The sequence below is a fragment of the Vipera ursinii genome (genome assembly GCF_947247035.1).
Source record: "Vipera ursinii genome assembly, chromosome: 2".
Lineage (NCBI taxonomy): Eukaryota > Metazoa > Chordata > Lepidosauria > Squamata > Viperidae > Vipera > Vipera ursinii.
The window spans coordinates 55,387,859-55,396,552 of NC_139513.1; positions in this window are offsets into that span (position 1 = coordinate 55,387,859).

The following is an 8,694-nucleotide window of genomic DNA, read 5'->3' on the forward strand; positions in this document are numbered from 1 at the left end:
TGTGCAGTGGAGGAAAGAGGGGAAAGCGCATCCCGTTTACTGTTTTCAGATTGCGTCACCGTTGCTTTTTTCTGGAATAAAAGAGATGGAGGTCTCTTTTCAGACAATCTCCCGTTTCCTTTTGGAAATCTCGATTTTTCCCCCTTTTCTTTCCTGTTTTTTGGAACTGTCTAGTTTTCTCCGTATGCTCACTGGAATTATTTTCCAGAAAAAAAATGGAAGGGGGAGGAGTACCCTGATTATTGTTCTGACCCAAACTGGCTTTTTTTTCTTTTTCCTTTTCTGTTGTTACCTATTTTTGTTTTTCTGAAAAAGTTTCAATGTCTGCACAATAAACAAATTCAGTAACAAGATACCATTTTACATTCCGTTACCTGTCAGTGGGTGGGGAATCTCTGGAGGTTTTTAAGAAACAGGCCAGCCACCTTTCCAGGATGGTTTAGTTCAGTGGTTTCCAAACTTTAAAATGTGTGGACTTCAATTCCCAGAATTCCTCAGCCAGCATGATTGATACAAAAGGTGACAGCAAAATTGGAAAATCTACTTTTATGTTAAGCAGAAAATTTTCCCGGCATTGTTTCTGTTCACCCATTGAAAAGTGCATGAAGTGAGAAAGTTTGCTGTGTTTTAAAAATTGCAATAAAAAGGGAGATACGATTAACAATAAAATAGAATAAATGATTGCTAGTTATTCATAAAAATTTTAGGGCAAATTGATGATTTTGAGTGGCTTAGAATGTTTACTAAAGATGGGGAATGGATGAAGAGATGTTCACATGCTGATAGAAAGGTAGTACTTGACATGCAGACTGTTGTAGAGTACTTGGGTTAGGACGCTGAGCTTGTTGATCAGAAGATCGGCAGTTTGGCGGGTCGAATTCCGAGTGCCGTGTAGCAGAGTGAGCGCCTGTTACTTGTCCCAGCTTCTGCCAACCTAGCAGTTCGAAAGCACATAAAAATGCAAGTAGAAAAATAGGGACCACTACGGTGGTGGGAAGGTAACAGCGTTCCGTGCGCCTTTGGCGTCTAGTCATGCCGGCCACATGACCATGGAGACGTCCTCGGACAAGGGCTGGCTCTTTGGCTTTGAAATGGATATGAGCACCGGCCCCTAGAGTTGGAAATGACTAGCATGCATGTGCGGGGGAACCTTTACCTAAGATGTGCTCTGTTCATTTTGTTTTATGAAATTGAAATCTGGTATGTCAGGACAAACTTAAGAGTAAGATGAATGCAGGACATTAGGTACATCAGAAATATGCATAATGAAATGAGAGAATCAAAAATAAAATGGTATTGAATTAATGTGAATTGAATATAAAAGTTGTGTGAGTAAAGAAATACGCTCAGGTGGTTTGAGTATACAAAGATAATGGATATTTATTCATGGAGCAAATATACAAAGAATGAATAGATTGAGAAGAAAAGGCCAAGAAAATTGTGATGGATGAAATTTTAGAACCTCAAAAAGAGAGACATAAGAAATATAAGGAATAAAAGGGAATTCATGAAATAATATATGGATATGATAGAAACAAGCATGGTTTACAAAGATAGAAAATAATAGAGAAAAATAATGAATGGTGGTGTTAACTAAAATAAAACTATGTCTCTTTTTTTAGCTTACACTTTTGATTTTCTTTTTGGTCTTCTTTTCTATATGTTGCTGACACTGATCCTAAAAGGAATAGTGTGTTGGCTATATTCATTGCATATATAAAATTACAATTTGCTTGGAAGTAGCTGGGCTCACAAATTTATAGACCTGCTATACAGGTGTCACCAAAAAGGATAAAAAGCAACACAAATTTCTGTAGAAAATTATTAAGCTTATGTATAAATGCAAAGTTACAAATAAATACTAGGTGAAATAGAAATATATTTCAATAGAACAGGGACATCTAGAGTAGGGCAATTAAATGACCTGACTATTTCACAGTCTGCTAAATCATTGATTCACTGCTAATGGGCAATTTTGAAACCTGCTTGCCATCCTCGTGATTTGAATGAGTTTGGGCCTGAACGTACCATTGACAGAGAATTCCTCTGAAAGCTGTTTAAAGCCAGACACAAAGATAAATCACTTTACACACCAATCAAAACAAACAGTAAATAAAACTAAGAAGGAAACAAAAAGACCATAACACATTATCCAGCAGCCTATGCCCAGATAAACAGGGATTAACACCAGACAAAAATCAAGCAGAAAACAATAATCTAATCAAGGAAACTACAAGAAGGAATACCACAGCCACATTTTCACTGGCAGGACAAGCTACTGTATATAAACAGGGAGAAAATTCCACACTTACTTAGCACTGATGAACGTACCTAGTCAGGCAATGAAATCTTTGCAAGCTCGGGGAGCACCAGACTCCACAATTCTAACCTGAGCTAGATATATATTCTCTTCTATTGGAGTTCTATCCTCAGTTAAATTCTGTGTATTTTCTGTTTTGTTTGAGAGATCACTAATTTTTTTGCCTGGAATCCTAACTGATCTGTCTTCCAAGCCTACTCCACAAGAGTGGAATTTTCCAATTATCACTACCCCTTGCTTAGAACTCTCGGAGTTGAAATCCATATATCTGTAGGAAGTGCTTTTTTTGTAAGAAAAAAGGTGCCAGAACTCACATCATGTTAATCTTTTATTTACCTTTTGCATGTAGTCAATCACTGTTCACACACCCACACGTCAGTTGTGCAATGAAACATAATGGTCACCGCCCACATAAGCACTCAGCACGCGACCACATGACCAATCACAAGCTGAGCAGTGCCACAAGCCGAGCAGCCAGACGAAGTAGGCATGCATTGGACTCAACACACAAGCAGCCCGCATGCACTATTTTAATGATTTTACGACCGACCTGCTAAGCTCCACAGGGCAATTCAAGTCCACGTGGACCAAACATCAAATTTTCAAAAGTTACTTTTAAAACTTGGAAAATCCATCAAGAAAAGGTGCCGGAACTCTGTTCCGGTGAGTTCTATGACAAAAAAAAGCACTGTCTGTAGGACATTAGGGTATTAGGGAAGGCTATTCTAAACTTTTTGCAACTACTCAGCTTTTTAAATAATGAAATATTGATGAGTGACATTATTTGGTATTCAGCTGTTCTGATACATAGGAAAATCAGACTGTAATGCACATAGGAAACAGATCTAGAGTTTGTTTTCAGTTTCAAACTTAAATAGTACCAGAAACAAATTTACTGAGATATGTACTGATAGGTCTTGCCAGTTCTTGTGTGTGTGATTTTTTTTTGAGTCATTGTTGATGCCTGATAACTATCTGGTGTAGTCCTTGCAGTTTTCTTGGCAAGATTTTGGTCATAGTTTGCCATTGCCTGCTTTCTAGAGTGAATGGCCCAGAGTCACCTAACTGGCTTTGTACTTAAGATGGGACAAGAACTCATGGTCTCCCTGTTTCTAGCCTGGTGGCTTAATCACTACACCACCATGCCCAACCTTTTGTCTTGCCTGGGCTGCCTTGAATGAAGAGGAATTCTCTTGGGCCGCATATAAAATGTGTAATATAGTAACTATTGCCAAAAATCACATAATAATGTTAAAAGTTTACAATCTTGTGGGCCACATTACTAGCCATCGAGGGCCACATGTGGTCACGGACTGTGGATTGGATATGCCTGCATTACACCAGACCTTCTTATGTTTAGCATATTGATTAAGATGTGCTGTTTCTTGTGCTAAGCTTAAGGGGCAAACTAAAAGAATTCCTGCAGTTTCTTTTTCTCTGATCAGACAAAATGGTATTGTCAGCTGAAGGAATTAAAAGATGCATTCCATAATATTTTTTTCTAAACCAGCTCAATTAATTCTCAGTACAACTGCTGAAAACATATGCTTAGTATGCTGTGAAAATCCTCATCTAGCCAGCACAATTGCCTGTATCACACAATTTATTTCAGCATTTGCTTTCTGAATAATTATGAAGCAGTCACTAATTTACACGTTCAAAATTTATTATTGTTGCTGTTTTATTATTAGTATTAAATGACATGGCAATAATTCCTTGTGGTTGCCAATTGTTCTCATGGAAACTGATTGGCAACCCTTGTAAACACTCCCTCCACCACTGCTATTTGATGTAAGAGGTATATACCCCAAGAGAAAGACACCTACCATAGCTTAAGTAGTCCTCAAAGAACATGTTCAACTCTGTGAGGAATCGCAGTGGTTATAAGGAGAGCCTTTTCTTACCAACGTGTCCTTTAAACACACAATGTAAATGCTCTGTGTACTTTGCACCAAACTGCCAGCCACCGTTATCTCAAAGTACTTAAAACATTGGAAGCAGGGTTCAGTAAAAGGAGGTGACAATTCTTACTTCTTTGCAACAGTATATATGGTATTACTTCTGCAGCAGATTATCTTAGAGAGGTTGACCAGTTGTTCAAGGGAAAGAATTAAATCAAATTCCCATAGCAACACAAGTGGATTGATGACACTTTTAAAGTTGCTTTTCTGATAGTTTCTTTTCATCTGAAATTCCTGAACCTAATCAGGAAGAATGAAAGGCTGATTCTGTACCCAACAGGAAGCAGTGAAACAAATTTGGTTATATACTACAGTCTTCCCCAGGCTGACAACTTGAGGACTAAAACTCTTGGTTTTAGTATTGCACAGCTCTTTTGTTCTTGTTGTCTTTTGTATTCTGGTACTTTTTTTTTACAAATTTTATTGATTTTCTAGTATTACATTCACATATTTGAAAAGCAACGTGGTTGGCTGGGTAGTAGTAATTCAATTACATGCAGATATCATTAGTACAGATTTCAAATTGCTACCATAAACATTTCCTCTCTTTTCCCCTTCATATACGGTATACTATTTGTGAATTTAAAGACAAGTTTTATCCTATCAATCACATAGAAAATAACTTTCTTACATATATCCATAGTTTTTAGTTTACACATATTCTAATTGTTTTAACATACAATCTTTTAGACAATCAATGACCTAATAGATTTTTCAATTTTAATTTCCACTAACATTTAGATTTAACGTTTGATATTTATCATTCCCAAGATTTTTAGTATACTCCCAATTCATCTATCACCATTCCTCACAAAATCGAATATTCAAAACACACATCCCGTTTACTTAACTTCTCACCCTCTATGTCAACAGATTAATGATACAATGTGATATCCTTCCTTTTTGCTAATTTTCAGGGTTTTTTTAAGTAGTAAGCAAAATTTCTTTTTATTTCAATATTTAATACTTCCTCTCTTCCTCTTTGTATCTGCTATCTCTTGCTTAAACTGATAATTTTCATTTTTAACATTCCATATAGACCTATTTATTACTTTCAACAATGTTTTAGCTTATCTACATTATTCACCTTTACATGACCTTTATGCACAAATCAATATTCAAATTAGCTATTAGTATTTATACCGCTAAATTTTAATGACCAAATTTTTTTCTTTATCTCAGTTCATAACAATGTCTTTTGTTCAACATACACATCTTAACTATTTAAGTACATTCTGTTTCAGATTTCAATAAGATGGTCGAAACTCCATTCTTCTTGAGTCTTATTTTGTCTTTTTTCCGATGCCAAACCATCTTCCATGTCCTTGTTTTTGGGTCATCGAACCAATCTCCTTGTAATATCATGTATATTAATTGATATTGGCAAAACCAACCGGTCGCCATTCTTTTGAGAGGATTTGTAGGTCTAGTGGGTCATCTCTTTATTCTTCTATATCGACATGGTTGTTCTGAATTATTTGTCTTCTCATCCAACTGTTCTTTTTCTAGATCCTCTAGTTCCTTCTGAGTTGAATAAGAAACCTTTTCCTTTTTCCAAGTTATCAATGTCTTTTCTGGATTTTTAAATAATATTTGTTGAATAGTAGATTCTTCTGTTATCGTATTTGAATGCTTCATTTTTTCTATTGTATTTTGTATTTCTTTAGTTGTGGTCAAAGTTTGGGCTTTCATATCTGGGCTGTCTTCTTGTTCCTTCCCATAGCCTCTTAGTATTTCATTGGTTGTGGTAAGAATTTGGATTAGTGTTTTCAACATAGCGAGAGTTTGTTGATCTTCATCCATAAATAAATTTTGTTCCTGGTCTTCTTCCAAATTGGTATTTTAAGCTAAAGGCTTTACATTTAGAAAATCCAAGAGAGATTTTTTTTTCTAGGTAGGGAACACAAAGACTTTCACAGCTGTTGTTTCAAAGTTCTCAAGGTTATGTAGCTTATCTATTTCCCTGGGCAGTCAGCCAGGCCCCTTTTAAAGTTTCCCTTTGAGTCCCAAAGTTGTCTTTTCTTTTTCTTTTTCTTTTCATAAAGAATCCAGATTTCCAACAGAAGTAGACAAAAAAAAAATAAGAAATAAAAAATCTTTCAGCCCACATGCTTTGAGAAATAAAGTTCCAATTGGGATTCAGTTACTTTTTCAACATTTAAAATGCCCCTGGGTATTTAGTCGCCACTCTTTCTGGAGGGAGGACTAAAGTCCCCCTTCCCTCACCACAGGGGGAAAAATGCTTAGCAGCTTAAGGAGGTACAGAAAGTAATTAGGGTGTAAAAGAGGTAGATCTCACCCAGTCTCTTCTGCACTGCTTTAAGAGTTGCCTGGTGGAAAATGTGACTTCAGCTGTTCACAGCCTAGGGATGAGCCATAATGGCCGGTCCTTTCGTCCGCTGGTTTGGAGGGATCGCCAGGTCTAACGGGAGAGTTGCAGCTCTCCCGCAATCCAGTGAGCGCCCCTCCTTGCTGGTCACCTCTTCGGGGTGACTTTCAGCCCTTTTCAGGGGCCCCCAGTGATATGAAACTGGACGGGGGAGAGAGAGCAAATCTCCCAGCCGTCCATAGCAGCTGCGTGGCAAACCGGAAGTCTCTGGTACTCTTTTTTAAAAAAAAATCTTAAAGAAAAGAAAAGAACAAGGGACAACTGTACAGGTCACATAAAGTTTCAAATGTAATGAATATAGAAATATATCCATTTTATAGCTATCAAACTCCAGCTATTGCATTGATGTTAGTAAAACTGTCCCCTAAGTATTCCACTAAAGTGTGCCCACTTTCAGTATCGGGAAATATGGATGGGACCACAGAAAAAGTATTCTGCAGCTTTGTCAGACCAAAGGCTGCAGATCAAACTCTGCAGTCTGATGTATGGGCTTAAAGGCAGGGGAAAATATCAGTGATGGATTTAATAAAGTCACTAAACACACTTGATTGAATGAGGTGCTGTATACTTTTATTTGATTAGCACATTCAGATTTTTGCACCATATTATCATTAATAGAGGAATCTTACATAGAGTAGAAAAAATTCTGCCGTGGTATGTACATTCAATATTTTGAAAATACAATAGTGATAAATAGCTATAGCACCATATATACGTACACCAAGGTTGCTCTCTTTGGCCAACATTTTTTGCTTTCTTAATCATATTGGTGAGAAGAAAATAGACATGACCCATGATAGTTTATTGTAGTTTACCTGGACTTATTATCCACATTTGGGGTAGAATTGCTGCATTTTAACAATGTGAATGAGTAGATAATTTATGTCTAAACTTTAAGGTATCACGGGTAAGACACCAGTTTTTCAGGAGGCTAAATGTAATTGGTCTTCTGGAACTGATACAGTCCTGATGGCATTCAGGAGGGTCTAGAGAACATTCCTGAAACAATATCTTTCCATGCAGAAATCTGTAGAATCACTCTTTGCCATCTCGAGGTAAAAAAGTAATATTCACACGTTCATGCCTTTCCAAAGGAGGGCTGGCTGTAGGTTAAGGCCGAGTAGGTATTGTCCTAGAGGTGTCAAGTTTTAGGAGGCACCAAAATTGAAAAGACTTCTGAACAAAAATTTAAGAGCAGTAACAGTTCACATTGTGAGCCACCATGTTTGCTTGAGGATTAAATATAATTCCACAGTGTAAATAAAATAAAAATGCCAAAGGAAAGAAAAAAATTGTCTGGGGCTGAAAATCATAAAGTGCTCGAAAATCTAAAGAAAGAAAGAAAGAAGCGAGAGGGTGCCTTTTTTTGAAATTCCTAACGACCAGAAGGTGAGCCAGACCATAGAGGGTGCCAGAACAGAACTTTTGCCTATAGCACCAAAATGTCTAGACATGGCCCTGAAAAGAGGGAAAAGAAGCAATAGGCCAGGAGTCCCCAACCTTGGCAACTTTAAGACCTGTGGACTTCAACTCCCAGAATTCCTCAGCTAGCCTGGCTGGGGAATTCTGGGAGTTGAAGTCCACAGGTCTTATCTTAAAGTTGCCAAGGTTGGGGACCCCTGCAATAGACTACAGGTAGTCCTCCACTTACAAAAGTTCGTTTTGTGACCGTTCAAAGTTACTGTACAATGGAACGGAAAAAAAGTGACTGATGACTATTTTTCACAGTTGCAACCCTTTCGGGATCCCCACGGTCATGTGATCATGTGATCAAAATTCAGATGCTTGGCAAGTGGCTCATATTTACAATGGTTGCAGTGTCCCAGGATCATGTGATCCCCTTTTGTGTCCTTCTAAAAGTCAATGGGGAAGCCAGATTCACTTAACAACCGTGTTACTAACTTAACAACTAAAGTGGTTCGCATAACAACTGTGGCAAGAAAGGTCGTAAAATGGCGCGAAACCCATTTAACAAATGTTTCAACTTAGCAACAGAAACTTTGGGCTCAATTGTGGTGGTAACT